The 19,790-nt window shown below is 51.0% G+C and overlaps 1 protein-coding gene and 1 pseudogene across 6 annotated transcripts in view; both read left to right on the top strand.

Moving 5' to 3' along the window:
• LOC309608268 (large ribosomal subunit protein eL42 pseudogene) overlaps positions 1 to 19,790 on the top strand; it is a 217,967-nt pseudogene that overhangs the window by 69,909 nt on the left and 128,268 nt on the right. The gene's annotated exons all lie outside the window — the stretch shown is intronic.
• Positions 1 to 19,790, top strand: part of DAAM2 (dishevelled associated activator of morphogenesis 2) — a 114,247-nt gene that overhangs the window by 31,881 nt on the left and 62,576 nt on the right. Inside the window, exon 1 of one of the 5 annotated variants that reach the window (XM_082347809.1) lies at positions 17,762 to 18,197. The exons of the other annotated variants lie outside the window; for them this stretch is intronic. The gene's annotated coding sequence lies outside the window, so the exon portion shown is untranslated. Of the gene's footprint in view, positions 1 to 17,761; positions 18,198 to 19,790 lie in introns of those variants that run through there. 5 annotated transcript variants of the gene reach the window in all.

Here is a 19,790-nt window from a genome sequence, read left to right on the forward strand (position 1 = left end):
AATGATAGTGTTTAACTTTTAATGCTTTGTTTCTTAAACCGGATTCTACATTGTACGCTTGGAAGGTCCAAATACCAAAGATTAAGAGAGGCTTCACTGATTCTACTGCAGGGAGGGTGCGGTGTAGTAAGGGTCTCCCACGAGCAGAGGGTTCAACATCCCCTTTCCTTGGGGCAGAGTGAAATGGGCTCAGCCGGGGCAAAGCAGCGTGGGCTTCCGATCTTCCAGCCTCCTGGTCTCCAGGATCAGGGGGCACCCAGCCCAGAGACTCAGGGAGGAACATGCAAGTCAGGAAAGAGGAAAGTCCCCGAATTAGGGGCCAGCAGCCCCTCTTCCAACACAGCATCTCTGACCTCTAGCAAATGGATGTTCCTCTCTGAGCCTTTCCAGATGGGGCAACTTGTGCCGAGGCTGGGAAGGGAAAGTGCCAGGCCTCCCGGGAGCGCTGTGTGATCTCCTCTCCAAGAGGGGTGTCCTCTGGCCACCCCAGAACTTCGGACCTCTCTGAGGGTCCAGCTGTTGGGTGACAAGGCTGTGGCAGGATCCCTGACATAGGGAACTGTAGTTGTGATCCAGGCCTCACCACCCCGAGTATGAGCAGGCATGTCGTGCTGGCCTGGTGCCTCGGCCCTTGGATGGGGCTGGGCGGCTGGTGTGGATCAGATAACTCCCCCCAGTGCAGGCGGCCGGAGACGAGAGACCCAGGACCCAGACCTCCTTTTCTTCTTCGTCCATCTCCTTTTTCTCCTCCTCCTCCTGCTGCTGAGGTTTTGGGTCTTGCCATGTGGTCACGCCTCCTTCTGAGTAACGATCCCGTGAATCTTTACTCTCTCGTTACTGTCCCTCCCCTAGATCCTGGGCGATCATCCTGGGCGATCATCCTGGGCGATCATCCTGGGCTTCCTTTCTCCAGACCTCTCTCTGGCCCCGTCCATCTTCTACGTTAGGAGTCGCCAAGCTCTGAAGTCCCGAGGGCACAGAGTTTGGCTTTGGGGTGCCGTAAGGTCTTTGTCACATTCGCTTGACTCAAGCACCAAAGCAGCCCGTGACAGTATGGCAATGAATGGGCGTGGCTGTGTTCCAGTGAAACCGTATTTACAAAAACTGGCGGACAGTGGGCCAGCTTTGGCAACCCTGACCCAGATGGAGTTAGCCTGTGCGGAACACATTTGCTAGTTGCCTGTGGCCGGCTGGACTCCTTAGCATGATGGGCCTACCCCCTGCTACATCTCTGGGTGCATCTTCTTCACTGAGTCCTTCCTGTGCTCCCGTGAGCCCCAGCCTCCATCCATCCCACCCAGCCTGCCTTTCCTTGAACTTACTCTTCCCTTTCCTGCCTCTGAGCCCTTGCCTGTTCAGTCCCCCCGCCCAGTCCTATCTACTCGTAAGATTTTGACTCCTTGTTCAGGTCAGATGTTCCCTCTTTGTGTCCTGCCATGACCCTGAACCCCTGTACCCTCTCCAACACAGGGAGTTCTTCCTCTCCTCTGTGACTCTGTCACTTCGTTCTTGCTTTGGAAGTGACCCTTCATATGCTATACTTTAGTAATTTGTTGTTCCTAACTGTATCTCCTCAAGGGCAGGAATTGATAGGATAGGACCTGGCTATCTCCGCCACCTCCCCCATCCCTGGCTCCGTGCCTGCCAGGCAGTAGGCAGGCAGGAAGTAGTGTTGGCACAAAGGCTCATGACCTCTCCCTTTCCCCCTCTAGAGCCCCTGTCACAGCTGGTGACTCTTTGGGGTCTAGCTGAGCCATTTTGGGAAATCAAGATCTCATCACGTGTCAGGCCCTGAAGCATCCTGGTGCCAAATCCATCTCTGGCCCTGTAACCTGAGCCTGCTTATTCCCTGCGCCCCGTGATTGGGTGGCCCTGTTTGTTTTGACATCCCGAGAGGGGTATGAGTGGGAACACGAGAGATCCAGATTTCAAAGCAAGAATTTTCTCTTATAGCCGCTGTAGGCCAGGCCCCTGCCAGCTCCAAGGCTCCTGTGTTAGCATTTTCAGTTAATTAAGAAAACAAGCCCCGAATCCCTGACCGCGATGGTTCTGCAGATTCAGGACAGAAGATGCATGTCAACGTGTAGGAGAGGCCTCCAAGCTCCTGCAGGCAGGGTGAGCCAGAGGGGTGCCCCCCCGTGCCTTCTCAGCAAGAGAAGATGCGGCCGAAATTGGATCCTGGGCAGCCAGCTCCAGACGGGGCCCAGAGTGTGAATTTCTGCTCCCCCTGCCCCTCCCGGGGTGTCTTCTGAATGGATGGAGTATGGAGCAAAGCCAGCGGGATGAGAAGAGCAGAGGGGGATTCCAGAGCCTGGAATTTGCCACTCTTCTGCTCCAGAGCCAGGTTATTCCAACTGCCTGGCTAGTGGAGGACAGTGGAGAGAGGTGGCCTGGGGATGGCTTCAGCTGAGCCCACGGGAGCTGACCTGCCAAGGGGGAGCCCCAGTCAGGGCTACCCCTCCCCCATGCAGAGCCTTGGTGTGAACGTAAAAAGGGCATCCTTCCTTAAGGGAAACGTAGCTAAATATACTGCTGTAGGAGCAGCCCAATCCACCCTCTCCCTTGCCCACACTCTCTCTGTGGTACCCAGGAGAAGATGCTGGGCCTCCACCAGCACCATTCCCTGACCCGGGTGTCATTCAGCTGGTGGGGATTGGAATTGGGCCTCTGGGTGGTGCAGGAGCACAGGGGCACCAGGCATTGGTGGTGAGGGTCTGGCCTGCACCTTCTCTCCCAGGTGTGCCTTCCCTGCGGCCACGATGGAGTCACACATCCCCGTGCAAGTGGGACTCTCTTGCAGGTCACAGCCTGGACACGGCATACGGTGGTCCTGGCGCCCCTTGGGCAGAGTGCGGCAAGAGAGAGACCCAGTCCTCCTCTACCACTACTGAAGGGTCCAGGGCAAATTGTTTGGCCTTTGTGAACCCGGTTTCTAATGGAAAATGGGGATGAGGCTCACATAGAATGTGTGTCCGGAAGGTGTAGGTGTGTTGGAAAATATTGGATAAGGCGTATGCCTACTGGGCCTGGCTCATTGAACCTGGCTTCCTTCCCCACTGGACGTCTGTCTTGGTCCATCCTGCCTGTTGGCTGGGTATCTGGCTCCTGGAAAAGATACTGGGGAGAAATAACAAAGATGTGATGAGTTTCTGCTCAGCTCGGGGAGGAGAGGTCTGGGGAGGAAGGGGTGTAGGGTCAGCTCTCGGTATCTGGTTTAACTGTCCAAATAACCAACAGTTGGTGGCAGATAGTTTTTGACTTTTGAGAGCCTTCTCTTTATCCCCTGGGGAATCTCAGGGCTCCTTGCCTTCTCCATCTCATTGCTCCATCATTCACAGGGCAAGGCCACATTCTGCAAGCAGGAGGGGTCATTTGGGGAAAGCAAGTCTCTGAAAAGGTGAATATCCTTGTGGTGCTCTAAAGTGGGAGAGAAGTCATTTGAAGTTTTGGGGAGAGTTTCAAATCTTTGTTTCCTTCCTCTCTCCCTCCCTCCCTCCCTCCCTCCCTCCCTTCCTTCCTTCCTTCCTTTTTTTTCTTTATCTCTCTCTCCTTTCCTCCCTTCCTTCCCTTCCAACACAATCCTTAAGTTGTGTAGCTGGTATGACCAATAGCTCTTCTTTCCTGGAAAACATATCCAAAATGCCACCTGGTCCTCCCCAAACTCCCAAATCCCTGGACACCAGGTAGGTTTGCTTTCAGCTTCTGCTGCCGCTTTTTCTCACTTCGCCTTAGAGCCATTTTGCATGCCAAAATTAAGGAAACTATACATAAAATGAGGTGTGGAATATGAGAAAAGGTACCGATGGTAGATGAATAATGATAATCGCGTGTGAAGTCGCAGGTTTCTGTGACATCCACTTGGCAGGTCAGAACCTTTTGGGCTGACTGTTGGGAAGATCATCTCTTTTTTAAAGGGTTTCTAAATATTCTCCAGGCTTCAAAGAGAAAATCTGAGGTGAAGACTGGGAGAAGTTGTGAATTTGTTTCTGGAATATTAGGGAACATCATCCAAAGAGAGAGGCGGTATAGCTTGGGCCCTCGCAGGACTCAACAATCTTTAGGGAAACATTCACTGAGGAATCTTGGTGAAGGTTTTCGGAGTTTTTAAATTACATTTTTGTAGTTGTTGTTTCTGCTGAAGACAGCGTATGTAGAACCGTTTAGAGGAAACCAAGAACTGAAGGACCAAACCAGGATTTGTGTGCCGCTGTTCTCTAGCAGGAAAGAAGAGTTCCTGCTGAGAATTTGAGGATGGAGTTCTAGACGTGGGCTGTCATGAGTTTGCTCTGGGTCCTGGCATAAGTGGCCTTGCTTTTTCTCCTCTGTAGAGTGGTCTTGAAAAGTATCGTCACCTCCACTCTCAACACCCTGTGCTTCCCAGCAGCCTTGAGGGAGCTTCCCTGCAGGGTAGTCAGAGAAAGGAGTCAAGTTCCTTACACACAGGCAGGGTTGGGGGGTGGGGAGGTGGAGCCTTCCAGAAGCAGAACAGGATAGTCTTTTCCAGGGTCAGATTTTTGCACCCAAGCTTGTGGAATGGCACTTGGTCACTCCAGAGGACAGTGGCCCTCGTGACTTGGCTCTCTGAGTAGAGGTCCACTGAGACACCCCTGTGCCTGGCGGGGTGTGGGGCTCGGGCCTGGGCTGCTGTTCAGGGCCTCTGTCTCTGTGTGCAGTATGCTTCCCCTTGACCTCCTTGGTCTGAGCATAGATTCTCTTAATGGACCAAAGGAGACTTTGGAAAATCCCAAACCCAGTTTCAGAGTCCAAGGAGGGTGGTTCCCTCAGGACCAAGCCCTGGGCTACTTCTCAGGTCTGGCCACACGCAGCTTTGTACGCCCCCGCCTCTCACCGGCTGTATCTTAACTCTTGCCCTTCCCTCTGCCTGAAGGTTGGTACCTGGTGAAGTAATTGGCCATCCTTCAAGGCTCAGTTCAGAACACCACCACTTCCATAAAATCTCCTCCCCGCAGTTTCAGGGAGGTGAAGTTCTCTTCCTCTCTGTATCCCGGCAGACCTGTCCCTGATGTGGCACTTAGCAGGAGGCTTGAAAACCACTGTTCTGCCTGGCTCTCTCTAGACCATGAGCTTCCAGAAGGCAAGGGTTCGGGCAGGTTGACTGTGCTTTCCTAGTCCCCCTGACAGGGTCTAGCACATAGTAGGTCTTCATTAAATATTGGCCGAATGACAAGCGAAGGGAACCTGTGCTCTTTGCAGTTTTCCCCTGAGAAGGAGGCAAGCAGGAGTGGCTGGTGTTTGGGCCATTTCCCCAGGGCCCAGCTTCACAGTGGTGTCTGAACAGAGTGCGCTAATCGGCACCTCCCCCCACCCATCCCTTCCATGCCAGGGGCTGGGAGCGTGTGTGGATGGGCCTGCAGTGAGCCCAGGGCTGGAGTGGGTGCCAGCACCGTGCTGTCCTTCTGTAGAGACCAAGGTGCAACAGCTGTCTGCTCTTCCTTGCCTTGGTCCCCAGTGGCCTGTGATTCCAGCAGCACCTGGGGAGAACCCCACTGCTTATGCCTGTGAAGGATGCCCATGCTGGAGGCTGAAGAGATACCTTGTCTGGCACCAGTTAGAGAGTTCTAGCATGTTGAACTTTTTATGCTTATCAAGAGGGACCTGGGCAATATCAACTCCCACGAATGCCGGGGGGATCAGAAGAGAGCAAGGGTTCCTGGGGGTCAGGAGTGAGCTTACCTTCGGGGAGTTTCTGCACTGGCGTACTCAGGCACGTTTGCCGTGTGCCTCCCACGTGTGCCCGTCACTGTTCTAAGCTCTGAGGGTGCAGCCTGACCATGTTCCTGCCCTCGGTGGGGGGCTTACTTTCTAGTGAAAGTCCCTGAAGACTGAGAGGATGGGGGCTGAGGCCAGTTTCCCCCACAAGGTGATTCTGAGCTGGCCCCTTGGTGAGGGATATCGTTTCTCCGTTCATCAACCCCTGCATTCTTCCCCAAGACGTTGCCTGCCAGAAACACCTCGGTGTCACGCTTCCAGATTCCTGGCCCTCCCTCCTTCCGCAGGCCATGTTAGAGACCCCTCCCCTAGACTCCCACCTGCCCTGTGCCGCTCTGCCCGCTCCCCAGCCAGCTTACCCGTGGTCCTCCCTTTCCTGACTGACCAAGAACGTCTTTGATGACCAACTCTATGTTTTATTCACGGCCACCTCCCTGCTCTGTGCCGTGCTTGGCACAGAGTGGGGCTTCCACATGCTACTGAGGAATGAATGAGCCATGGGGTAAACGCTGGGTTTCATTTGTTCATCTTCCTCATGCATGCTAAGCTTGTGCGTCTGTGTTCATCTCTTTCTGGGTCAGTCCTGGAGAGGGATGGACTCTTGGGGAAGTTGCTGGAAAGCTGGAGCATTGGGGGAAATGAAGACTTGGGAGGAATGGAGACACGGGAGAAGACCCCAGTTGGAGTCAGCTCTTCTGGGGGTCCTCCTCTCTGTGACTTGGCGGCATGAGGCTCGCCTGCCTTTGAAATACTCCCTCCCCCCGGGCTGGGAAGGTGGGTAGGGCTCAGAGCCAACAGAGCTGAGCTCTGAACACAGACCCTCCTTGTGCTGAGGCCTGTAGCTCCCTCCTCGTGGCTAGGGACGAGGCAATGCTGAGGGACAGACCTGTCCCTACAGGCCTCTGGTTCAGTCAGCCCAGCTGGGCCTGCAGGAGAGCAGGCCGCCTGGGAATGGCTGGGAAGGCCAGGCCTTGGACCCACCTCCCCCGAGGCCAGGATGTGGCGTGGGACCCAGGCAGGCGGAGGTTCCCACCGCTCACTCCTGCACCCGAAACGCTCCAGGCTCAGGCAGTGTCTCCCAGCAGGAGGGGGTGGGGAGAGACTGCAGCTGCCCGGGTCAAGACTCCACGTCAGGACCAGGGCAGCTCCACAGGCACCCACCTCTGACATTCATTCCTCCACCTGGACAGCTGCCAGTGGCCCTGCAGTCCAGCCTTGCCTTGCCACGGGGGGAAGAGGTTTGGGGATTAACCATTGCAGGCCCTGCCTGAGTCAGGCCGAGACTGGTCCTCCCAGATCAGCCGTCATCCATCCACCTTGTACCAAGGGCCGGAGTGGGCGTATTCACAAATGTTTTCTCATTTCATCCTCACGTCAACCCCATTTTCCTAATGAGTAAACTGAGGCATGTGGAGTTACATAATCTGCCTAAGGTTATACAGTTAGTAAGAAAAGTTTCCTGTATTCATTCTTTATTATAGGGTCTGCTATGTGCTAGGCAGTAATTCTAGGCACTGTGGATACACAGTGAATGATGGACAAAAATGTCTCAGGGAGAGATAATAAATAACATATATAGCATCTCACATGGTGATAGGTCTATGTGGAAAATGAGGCGGGAGAAGGGAGTGGACGGTGCTGGAAGAGGTTTTTTTTTTTTTTTTAAAACCATTATTTGTGCTATTGGATATTCATCATTGACTATATTCCATGCATTTAAAATTTTGTTTTTAATTTTTATTTTATATTGGAGTATAGTTGCTTTACAGTGTTGTAGTTCAGGTGTACAGCAAAGTGATTCTGTTATACATATATCCATTCTTTTTCAGATTCTTTTCCCATGTAGTTTATTACAGAATATTGAGTAGAGTTCCCTGTGCTATAAGGTAGGTCCTTGTTGATTATCTGTTTTATATGTAGTAGTGCGTGTATGTTAATCCCAAACTCCTAATTTATCACACCCCTGCCATCTTTCCCCTTTGGTCACAGTAACTGTGTCTGTAAGTCTGTTTCTGTTTTGTAAATAAGTTCATTTGTATCATTTTTTAAATTAGATTACACATATGAGTGATATATGGGATTTGTCTTTGTCTGATTTACTTCACTTAGTATGATAATCTCTGGGTCCATCCATGTTGCTGCAGATGGCATTATTTCATTGTTTTTTATGGCTGAGTAATATTCCATTGAGTATATATGTACCACATCTTCCTTATCCATTCCTCTGTCGATGGACATTTAGTTTGCTTCCATGTCTTGGCTATTGAAAACAGCGCTGCAGTGAACATAGGGGTGCATGTATCTTTTCGAATTATGTTTTTCTCTGGGTATATATGCCCAGGAGTGGGATTGCTGGATCATATGGTAGCTCTATTCTTAGTTTTTTAAGGAACCTCCATACTGTTCTCCATAGTGGCTGTACCAATTTGCCTTCCCACCAACAGTGTAGGAGGGTTCCCTTTTCTCCACATGGAAGAGGGGTTATTTTAAATAATCTCACTGAGAAGGTGAACAATCATTGCCTCTCAGACAGTGCTCGCTGGGAGCCAGACACAACCCTGATCACCGTATACAAGACCACTAACTCAATCCCTGCAATTACGTTAGGAGGCAGATTACTATTACATTTTCAGATGGGAAACGGAGGCACCGGAAGGTGAAGTAACTGGCCAAAGATAACACAGCAGATCAGTGGTGCTGGGGTCGGCACTCAGGCAGCCCAACTCCTGAGTTCTGGTTTGTAACCACTATGCTGTCCTGCTAAGCCTGCACAGACGGTGAGTGAGTGGGCAGGTGAGCGGCCCTGCAGGACCCTATCCCGACAGGCCAGGCAGGTGTAAGGGGGCAAGTGGCCTGGTACCCCCTCCTCTGCAGCCCTCTTGGTGAGGAAAGGGCAGAGCAGTGGGCAGATTCATTAGAGTTAAACCTGAGTGAGAAGGAAGGGCGTGACTGTGTTTGCAGAGAACAGTAGGAGAGGGTGAAAACTCCAGGCGAGGGGCTGAGTCTCAGAGGCTGCAACTCTCCCCTCCCCACCCCGGTCCCTCCAGGCTCCCTCAGCTCTCCTAGGACTCAGATCTGAAACAAGTAGGACTGTTTCTTGCTCTCGTCCGCATCTGCCCTGCCTCCAAATCAATCCAAGAAGACCCTATTTAGTTATGATGATGATCATAGGTTTCCTAAAATGGCTGGGGAACATGTATACGGTACAACTCACATGTGCAGGAAAAAGTAATGATTTGCTCTAATTGATAACTTGCAATTAAAATCTTATCTTAGTAAATAAAGGTACTTTAGTCTCTTCTGATGTGAGACAGGGGCTCATGGTCCAGTGAGGTCAGGATTCAGCCCCCCTGTGAGGTGTCTTCCAGGGCCCTCCTCCTCTGCGATCTGCTTGCTGAGGAGGCTCCAGTTTTCTCAAGGCTGCAGGGTCCCTGCTGACGTCCACTGATGTGTGCTGCGTTCCCTCTGCGTCTTGGGCCCCTGTGCTGAAATCCACTGAAGGAGCCAGGTCTGGTCTTGTCCCGGGGCCTTTGAAGGGTTACCTGGCACCTGTTGCTGAAGCTGCGACTTCTTCAGGCCCCGTGGCTCTCCCGGGACTCCCGCCTGCCCCTGGAGGGCCCCAGTGTCCAGCTGTTGCCTGTTGCTCTGAGCCCAGCTGAAGGCAGGGCTTCTCCAAGGGGTGTGGCATTTCCCCAGGTGTACATCGCTGTCCTGGGATTCTCCAAGTCATTGGCTCCTTTCTAAAGATGTCCCTCCCCCCTGGTGTGGAAGGGAGTGAAATCCTGGCCATTTAATTCCTTTCCCTCCTAGTCCTAGAAAGGTTTTCTATTCCTCATCCTGTCCAGAGAAAACAACATTAACTCTTAGTGACCCTTCCCTGCTCTATTGACCTTTTTGTTTTGGGGGTTATAAGTCTTTGACCAGAGAAAATAAGGCTATGTCTTAGCACTGATATTGGAAGGGTACAGGAGAAAGGAAAGTAAAAAAAAAAAAAAAGAAAAAGAAAAAAATACCTGGATTTCCCAAAGGCAAAATATATTGGGAAATATTTTCAATATTTTCCTTGTAAAGTACTCTGTATCAGACATGCAGTATTATTCCTGAATTGTCAGTTACTCCTCATGACTACACTATGGGGTATATCCTGTCATGACAGACGAAGAAGGTGAAGCTTAAGGAAGTTAACTTTCCCAAAGATCTTAGAGCTAGTTAGTGGCAGAGCCAAGCATAGAAGCGAAAACTCTAGATTCTCAACTCCATCCTATTCCTGAGGCCTTTGCTTCTCAGAAAGGAGTCTTGGGGTCAAAGTTCTTTAGCACTCAGTAAAAATAAAATGTTGCCCCTTGAATAACATATATCATCCCCAGAGAAAGGGGGATTGGCTTCAGTGGACTCAGCCAGGGGTAAAAATATCAGGGCAAACGCCTCATGTCGTAGGAAATCTCATTCCATGCTAGCAAGGGCTGTTGGTCTTCAGATTCTCTCCCATTCCTGTGTATGGGAAAACTCTCATCTTTCTGTTCTCATTCGGTCTTGACACGAGCAGTGATTTTCACTACCTGTTGGGATGACTGTGCTTGACAAAAAGTGTGATGTGACAGCCTCCCTCCGCTCGGCTTCCCTGGTTAAGTAAAGAGGCCTTCGAGTCGCAGCTGTAGCTGCTTTGTGCAGAGCCTGGTACAGCCCTGACTCAGCTCTCAAGTCAGCCCAAGCCCTGCCCTTTTCTGTCTGCCAGTAGCTGTTTTCCAGCTATGAAGGACCGTGGTGCAACATTTGAAAATTCAGCTCTGGCCCCCGTTGGCACTGGAGTTGAAAGGCCAAGGCGGGTATCTGAGCACTACCCACAAATAGCCAGGGGAAATAATATTTTGCTTTGTATATTTAGCTTTTATTACATAATCAGTTATTGTGTTATAACATTATTTTTTTTTCCTTTCAATAAAGGAAGGAGAAAAAATCCCCCCACAGTCACACCACATGCACATGGATTCATTTTCCCAAAAGCCCCAGTGCCCGGGGCATTCTGAGATGGAGGGGTGAGAAAGGGAAGGGAACAAAGTCAGTGGGACGTGATTAAGATGACCTGAAATGGCGGGAGCCAAGCCGCTGCACAGGGTCATTTACAGACTTACTGCTTTCTCTTCATTGCCTCCTCCAGGAAGCCTCCCCTGGTGTCCTCCTAGTCAACAACTAGGCTCTCCACTCACATCACAGTGCCTTACTGTGTGCGTCCCATATTGTATTATGACTGTTTATGTGCCTGGCTCTCCCACTAGACTGTCATCTCTAGGTGCTCAGGAACATATCTTATTCATCTCTTATCTCTGGTGCCTGGTACATCCAAGCAGGTCAATAAATGTCACTTGAGATGGTCCTTACGATGCCAAATACAGGGGCTGAGTCAGTTACTGATGATGACATGCACTGAGGCTCAGACAAACTTCTAAAGTCTATAGGATGGAAAGCAACATGGAACCATGAAGTGTGTTATCCGTGTCTGATACGGGTGTGTTTTCTTTGGTGTGGTTTGTATGTGCAGCACAAAGAGGGTGCCATCTCACCAGTGGCTGCTAGGTCTCTTCTCATGCTAAAAAAGAGGATTGAAGAGCTTGAGCATGAACTTGAAGAACATGACAAGGGGGCCCCATTATCTCCTTAGGACTGTGAGCTCCCACTCTAGTGCTGCCTTCCTTAGGCTGCGGGAGGGCAGGGGCTGTGTCTCTTTTGTATCCGAATCCCTGCTGCCCAGCACGGTGCCTAGTCACAGAGTGTTACCAAGTCCAAGTTGTACTGCTCGCCGCATGACAGGCCAATAAGTCAAGAGAAATGAGTGGTTGGGGCAATGAATAGTGACTTTATTCAGAAAGCCAGCAGACTGAGAAGATGATGGGCTAGTGTCCCAAAGAACCCTCTTACCTGAGTTAAAATTCAGGCTGCTTTCATGCTAAAGGGGGAGGGGGTGTGGCTGGTTGTTGCAGACCTGGTCCTAGAATCCTTTGTTCTTGCAGCTGTCCACATAGGTCTGGTCACACTGTTCCTATCAGTATCCAACAAGACACTTGTGGTTCTCTGTTCTGCACCTTTATCCATGTATCTCTATATGAATGGAAAAGTGTTGTACCTTTAAAGGTCGGAGCCTTGAGAATGGCCTATCATGTATATTTCAGGCTATAGGCAACATTCTTTTGCAGATGTGCAGATGTGCAGAGCATGACTAAGCACAGGCAACAGAGTACAGGGGTTAGAGCTAAAGGAACAGATCCAAGATGGAGTCAGGTTTGTTCTTCTCTGTTACAAGAACAGATGCTCAGTAAACGTTTGTGGAATGAATGGATGGATGGATGAATGCACACATGAAGGAAGGAACTCTTGCAGTCAAGTGAAGTTCATCAGGGAAGACTTCAGGGAGATGAGCTTTGAGTCTAGTTATGAAAGAGGAAAGAGTATGAGGTGGCAGAGAGGGCTTTGTGGTCAGGTGAGGGGAGACAGGCCATTGGTACCCGTTGGTTTGGATACTTCTAACCAGATGCTGACTCCGAATGGCCATCTCTTGAGGGAGAGGAAGACTTGGGGGGCTGTGGGAAGTCCTACAAAGACACAAGCCTAGAGAGAAGGTTTTCCCCTTTTTAGTTTGCTCCTTTTCCTCCAGCACTTGGAACTGAACACATTTCTAGGATTCCTTGAGTCCCTAGGGCAGGGGTCGGGGTGCAGTAGGGGGGTAGTTCCAACAAACGAGTCTGACAGAGGCATGTGGCCTGCGGCCCAGAGAGATAGGGAGTAGGGAGGGGGGAGTGAATTGAGAGTTTGGAGAAGAGGGAGTTCTATTTTGGGTGACTTTGACTCCCAGCCTCTCTGTCAGCCAGATCTGCAGCAGACCCCCACCCTCTGCACACAGTTCACTTGTACCTTCTGTGCACTGGCTTCTGCTCTGTTTCTGGCTCCCCTCCTGCATCCTTTCAGACTTGGCTCTTTCTCTCTTTGGTGTTCTGCCTCTTGGTATTCTTGCCTGCATCCAAAACCTCTCAACCTTTTCCAAGAAGCTATCCCTGAATAACAGCAACATCTACAGATAATAATCAACATCTGCAATTTATCTCCAGTCCTACTATGTGCCATGCACCACACTAGGTGCTCCGTGTGTCCTGGTTCAACTCACAAGAAACACATGAGTTCATTAATCCTGTGATCGCTACTTGACCAGTGAAGAAACTGAGCCCCAGAGAGGTTGGGTGAACCCCAGGCAAGGCCATCCTTAATGTTGGTGACAAAGATCTGCCCAACTCAGAAGCCTGTGCCCTTCTCTTCTCACAGCTACACAGCCCTCCCTCTGAATCAGAAACTCTGGGGGTGGGGCCCAGTGAGCTGCATTTAACAAGCCGTCCAGGAGATTCTAGAACCAGTGCTTTAGCTGATCTGGCTGCGACCTGGCTGAAAACCTCCAAGTGCACCCAAGATTTGGAGAAAGCTGATTCATTCACTGCTGTTACTCATCCTTAAGATTCCATTGACCCGCTCCGGGCATAGGGCAAGATGCTTAAGGTTCCCGAGACCTTGTTCCCCTGGTTGTGAAAGAGAAGCAACCCCACCCTTAGAGGGGAGCATCCCTGGCTTCTCGTTTCCAGGAGAGGGTCTCCCAAGAGCGGTTACTCAACACTGAAGGCACTTAAGCATTTAGCATCACCTGGGGAACTTTTACAAGATATCGGTGCCCGGCTCCCTCCCCGGACCAGGCCAGCATGTCTTGGGGTGGGATCAGGGCATGAGTGGCTGAAGTGGACGTAGGGGTGGAGAACCTTGGCCTGTCCCTCCCCATCACTTCCTCAGGGGAAGGAGTGAGGCACCTCTAACCAATGGCTCTGGGAGGTTATGAACTGGGTCTGCCAACGCTCCCTCCCTTCCCTGGGCTCTGCCACCTGCAGGGGGCGCATCTGGCCAGCTCTGGGGGGTGAGGTCAGGAGCCCGCTCCTACGGGAAGGTCCACGGGCACCCTCCTATGCCAAGGACTGGACGTGTCAGCTGGCCTCACTCATGGGTGAGACATTAGGAAGTCCATTGGGCCAGAGAGACACAGCCGTTTACTCCCACAGCTCTGTCAGGAACGTGGCTGATATCGTGACCTCCATCTGTCTGCTTTATGTATCTGTTTCTCAACTGGTCCTGAACTTGAGCCAGAAGAGGAAAGTTTTATGTATGGACCCCACAAAATCCCAACACCAAATGTTGGACGGACTTAGTGTTGAATTTAATGAGATGCCATAAACAAGCCAGCTAATTAGTTAGTGGTCAGTAAAAGTTTGTTGCCTATGAATCAAAACCTAGGCCCCTCTGGTCATCACTAAACCTCCCTGGGGAGGACTGAGCTCCCACCCTCAAACCTCCACCGCCAGTTAACTCCTTAGTCCTCACTTCACTCAAGTCAGTAAATGTCGGTGGCTCTGGGTAGGGGTTCACAAAGGATCTCTCTGCAGCTGAGAGAAGAGCAAATTATTTAGAATTGGCTGTACCTTTTTTTTTTTTTAACAAGTTCCCAGGTGACACTGATGCTGCTGGTCTAGAGACACATTTTGAGATCACCTGAGCTAAGTGCAAACAAAAGGCCCGTGAGCGCTGGCTGGAGGGAATGCCGGGGGTGGGGGGGGAGGGGGGAGGGGCGGGGCATCTCTTGATCCAGATAGGGTCCAGTGTTTGACAAGCTTGGCTGCAAATTAGAATCACCTGGAGAGATTTGCAAATTCCAGAGCCCTGTAGGGTGAATGACTGATCCCATTTTCCCAGGACTGAGAGCTTCCCTGGGGTGTGGGACTTTCAGGATTAAAACTGGGACAGTCCTGGGCAAAGCAGGATGAGCCGCTCACCCCAGTGGCTCCCCCGCACCTACCCAGGGATTCTGTTTTAATTGGTTCTGGTTGGGATCCAGGCATAGTTTTCAAAATGCCCCATGATCCTACTGTGCAGCCCGGGATGAGAACCTGGGGGATTTGATCACGACTCTGGAAAGAAGGGGTGACTTGTGGAAAAGGTTGGTGCAAATGCCGGTGAAAGAGAAGGGAAGGGGATGGAGAGTGAATGAAACCGCCTGCATCCCAGTCCCTTGGGGAACTTGTTAAAATGCAGATTCCTGGGCCCTTACCCAGATCTACTGACCTGGAAGCTCTGAGAGCAGGGCCCCGGGATCTGCATCATTGAGAAGCCCCTTAGGATGCACTGTCCTTGGAGATCTGCTGCGAGTGGGAAAACCAAGAGCTAAACTGAAGGAAGAGAGCTGGAGACCCAGGCTGTGCTCCAGGTGGGTAGCTTGTTGAGGGTTTTTGGTCTGAGGCCAAGAGGAATGTGAGCAGGGTGCAGGTGGAGTCAGAAGAAAGGGGTCAGCCTCAGCCCGGCTGGAGGACAACCAAATCAGTAAGAAGGGATGGGGCCTTGAAGAAATGGTTCCAAGCTAAGAGCACGTACCAGCTCCCTGAGTGAGCGCGAGGTGAGGTCAGTGCTGCCAGCTGGATGTGCAGGACTCATGGCCCCCCACCCCCTGACTCTGTGACCACACAGCCACGTCCTGTGTGTCTGAGTGGGGCCTGAGCGTCCACATGGGAGATCAAAGGGCCCATGCAGGAAGCATTTCTAAGTGGAATCGATTGGGCGTGGAGACTGATTGGATAATTTATAATGTAAAGGAGGGAACAGCTTGTGGGTGCGTGTGCGTGTGTGCACGCGCACGCACCTGGTGGGCTTTTGGACAGCCTGTCAAAACCTGCCTCTCACCCCAGCCCAGTCAGTTATGTGCTTGTGACCTTGGGCAGGTCACTTCTCTGAGCCTCAGTTTCCTTGTCTGTAAACTCAGGATGCTAATACCCACTTCTCAGGGTTTGATGTGAGAATGAAATGAGATAATACATGCAAATACCTGGCATGTAGCCGTTCTCAAGACAGAGGAAGAGTTAAGGATCATTCTGTGGTTTGAACCTCGGACTGTGGTGTCATTCACAGAGAGAAGCAGGGGTGGTCCGAAGGGGGAAGGAGGTGAAGGCGGTCTGAGAGGAAGTTGATGGGAGTGGTGCCAGCGCTTCTGAACAGAAATGTGGGTAGTTGGAAGTGAGCTGGAGATGGGGGAGAGGAGGATTCGAGAGGGACTGCTGCTGAATTTATCTGAAATAAAGAGATGGAAGGTTTGCTGGGAGGGAGAAGGGTGAGGGAGAAGGACAGAGACCCGAGGTGTGAACCTTGGCAAAGCCCCAGCACAGCTGCTGCGGGCCTGGCCCTGTGCTGGGCGCAGGGTTCCTGAGAGACTCTGCTACACTGTCCCCAACCTCAAGGACCTCACAGCCCAGTGAGAGTGACGCTAATTCAGGAAGCAGTCGTGGCTCTGATGGGAGAGAGGCAGGATGCTGAGGAGGGGCCCTTCACCCACACCTGTGGGGAAGGGCGCGGGGTGCCAGGTGAGTGGCCAGGAGGAGGGGGAGGGCCCAGGACGGAGTGTTCCAGACGGGGATCAGCTGGTTGAAATCAAGAAGGAGAGAGAGAGAGAGAGTGAGTGTGTGTGGAGCATGGGGACAGACGGCTCAGATTTCACATTGTTTGAAACACCACGAAGAGGGAACTGGGAAGAGGGCCTCTGGCGGGGGAACAGGATGGAAGGCGGTGATACTGATGCGCCCAAGTGCAGTTTTCAGGGGAGGTGGGCACTGAGGAGGGAGGCGAGGGGGAGACATGAGGGGCCCTGCTGGGTAAATAAAGCCCCTTAGATGGAGACAATCGGGGCACAGCTTGCAGGGGTGTCAGGGTCAGAGAAAGGTGATTTAGGAATGGGGGAGTCCATGCAGAGACTGGGAACTATGGAGGGGATGGTCTGAGTTCCAAAGAGGAAACCCTAGCGTCCGTAGCCTGAGGTCTCACAGCCAAGGTCTCGTTTCCCTTGGAGGAAACATCCCGTTCCTGGAAGCACAGAGAGGAAAAATATCCTATGCCTTTTATATGCAAGATGCCTTTTGTTTGCTGGAGGGTAGGGGGGAGAGTAGAAACAAACAGAAATGAAAATGTCCAGAGTTGCGTCTGGGAATGCCAAGATCTCATTTAACCACGCAGGTCTGTAAAGGCGCACACCTTTGCCTCGCTGAGTGCCGCTTGAGACACCTCTTGACGGTGTCTGGCCGAGGTCTGGATGCCTTTGACCTCCATTGGACTCTGAGGAAAGGTTGAAGGACCTGAGTTCATTGCATTTTCCATGCAGATTTATTTCTGGGGTTAATAACTTTCTCCTCTCTCTCTCTCACCCACTCCCACCCCCTGCCATGAGCTAACTTTCATTCAGGAACAGGACCTGCTGCATACATGGCACTATGTCATGTTCTCAGGGGGCTCAGAGTCTAGATGGGGGAAAAGCTCCTTGGCATAAAAGAAGATAAATTAATACATTAAATAACACAAGTGCCACAGAGTAGTATATGATGCAGTGTCCTAGAAACAGAGTAGACAACAGGGGCTCTGAGTTTATTTGGGAGAATTCAGGTAGATGAGGATGGGTAGGAAGGCTGCTTGGAGAAGGAAGGACCTGCATAGCGGAGGGAGAGGAGGAGCAGGAAGCAGAGGTGGACATGGGGATGGGGTGAGGGATAATATTGCCGACCCAAATGTATTGGGTTGGCCAACAAGTTCATTCGTGAGCCGCTTACGGGAAAACCTGAACGAACTTTTTGGCCAACCCAAGAGAACCAGCAGAACCAATTTTTTAACTCTATTTCAAAGCTGACACATTCTCTCGCTTTTAGTATTTATCGAATTGCAGAAGGACACACAGTCTTTGAGTTACGTAAAGCGATCACATTGATGATAGGTTTTATAACGGATAGGGTCAAGAATTCAGGAAGTACACACTGTAACGTATCTCATCCATCCGCTCTTATTGAGTTCTTGCTGTGTGTGCGGAAAGAGCCCGGTGGGGGGAGTCGGAGATAAAGTGGAAGTGTCCAAGCCCTCTAGGAATTTTAATCCCTTGAGCAATGGCGTGTTTAGGGAGGAGTGACCAGGGAGCCTGCAGCGGAGGGGTGAGGTGGGATAAGGAGGAGAGATCAGGGTGGAGAGCAGCCCAGCAGTTACTGAGTGGCCCATCAAGGCCCTTCGGGCAGGAAGCCACCCCAGATTAAAGTAACTTGTCTCTGTTCTGTCCTGACCATTCAGGGACTGTGGGTAACATTTTTGGAAACACACAGGGAGTGTCTGGCTGGGCTGCTCTTCCTGGGAAAGGCTGCCCGAGCTGGCTGCCTTAGAAGATGGGCAGGACCAGCTGTGCAATTCACGGGCCCCAGTGCAAAATGGAAATGCAAGGCTCCCTGTTCAAAAATGATTAAAGATTTCAAGACGGCAACAGCAGAGCCTTAAACCAAGCCCGGGGCCCTTCTGAGGGTGCCCAGCTCGCATACCCAAGAGGCTGGTCCAGAAGATGGGATAGCCTGGATCTTTCTGTGACTCAGTGTGCGGTAAGATGATGGGGCTGGATTGCTGTCTGCGGCTGGGGTACAGGGCTTCTCTGTACGAGTGCTGAGTTCTTCCCTGAGAGGTAGTTGGGATGGGTGATGGGGAAGGGATGGAGAGGCTTCCATGGCTGGGGGGGGTGGGGAGGCGACCGTTTACCATGATGCTGCCATTTCTGTGCCATGGGAAGGCTGTGTCTGAGTTTTGGAATCAATTAGACTGAGGTTCACATGTTTTATGAACCCTGCTAACTTGGGCAAGTTGCTTACCTTCGCTAAGCTTTAATTTCCCTGTATGTAAAAATGCACAATATCATCTTTGTAGGATGTTGGGATAAATTAAGTGAAATAATAAATGTGCAAGTTTGAGCCTAGCCTAGCTCTTAGTAAATGTTAGTATCCTTCTTTCTAAAAATGTGCTGAATATCTGTCTTGTAAAATATGGAGCATGGAATAGATTGGGTATACATTATTGTCAGCTATTTGTTTTTTTCCACCTCAGGCTTATTGGGGAAGTGGCTAAAATATAACACCAAAATGTGAAATGGCAGAGGGAGTGTACACCCCACTATAATATACACCAAAGGACACCCAGTTGCATCTGCTGGACACACACATACACCCAGAGGAATGTGCACACGCACACGTGCATGTGTACATACACGCTCCGGAACTGAATTGAAACTAGGTTGGAATGAGATGGTGTATTACAGGAGAGAGTCCTAGTGTGGGTGTCATCTCCTGGTTTTGAACCTCAATGTCCTTATCAGTCAAAAATATTGACCTTGCTGGGTTGTCTTGGGATTAAATGAGATGATGGATGTGAACACCTGGTCTTTGGTCCATGGCAGGCACAAGCATCTTTTGGTGGATCTCTGCTCCCAGGCCATAGTGTGGTTCATGGGAAACTGAAGACAAGACATTGCCTTCCCCACAGTAACATTTCCTGACTATTATGCTTGGGCAGCTCCTTATAAACTAAACATGGGCTGATTTGAAATTGACGTGGGGGCTGATTATCAGTGATATTACTGTTTCCTCTGCTCATATACTTCAGGAAGCTAGCTGGGTCTTCTCTCTGCAGAGACTTGAAAGTCAGTAGAATCTTGTGTGTTTGTTTCCTGGGGATGAACACACATGTACGCACACCATACAGACACACACCACCTACACGTCCATACTATACCACATACACACATAAACACACACACTACACATATCATGCTATAAACATACACATACACACCACCCCATACATATACCTCTGCACCATAGCATCAAACCCTCTCACATGCCAACATGCATTAATATCTTCCCTCCCTCCCTTTCTTCTTTGGTCATTTCTGAGTATCTCCTGTACTTGCTTGTCCAGTGTGCAAGGGTTGGGTATCCCCACACCCCAAACCCACATCCCTCCTGATGTCTTGTCCTAGAAACTCCAAGTCATGGCCACCTTTCTCAGTCCCCTTTGCCATCTCATCTGCCTCTAACAAATTCCCAGGCTGAAAGTGCCTTATTTTTACCCACCCAGAAGCCTGGGGCTGCTGTCAATTCAGGTCTACCCCCAGAGTGAAAACCGGGCTTGTGCTTCACTAGGCT

Source organism: Balaenoptera borealis (assembly GCF_965194805.1).
Source record: "Balaenoptera borealis genome assembly, chromosome: 12".
In the NCBI taxonomy this organism is placed as follows: Eukaryota; Metazoa; Chordata; class Mammalia; order Artiodactyla; family Balaenopteridae; genus Balaenoptera; species Balaenoptera borealis.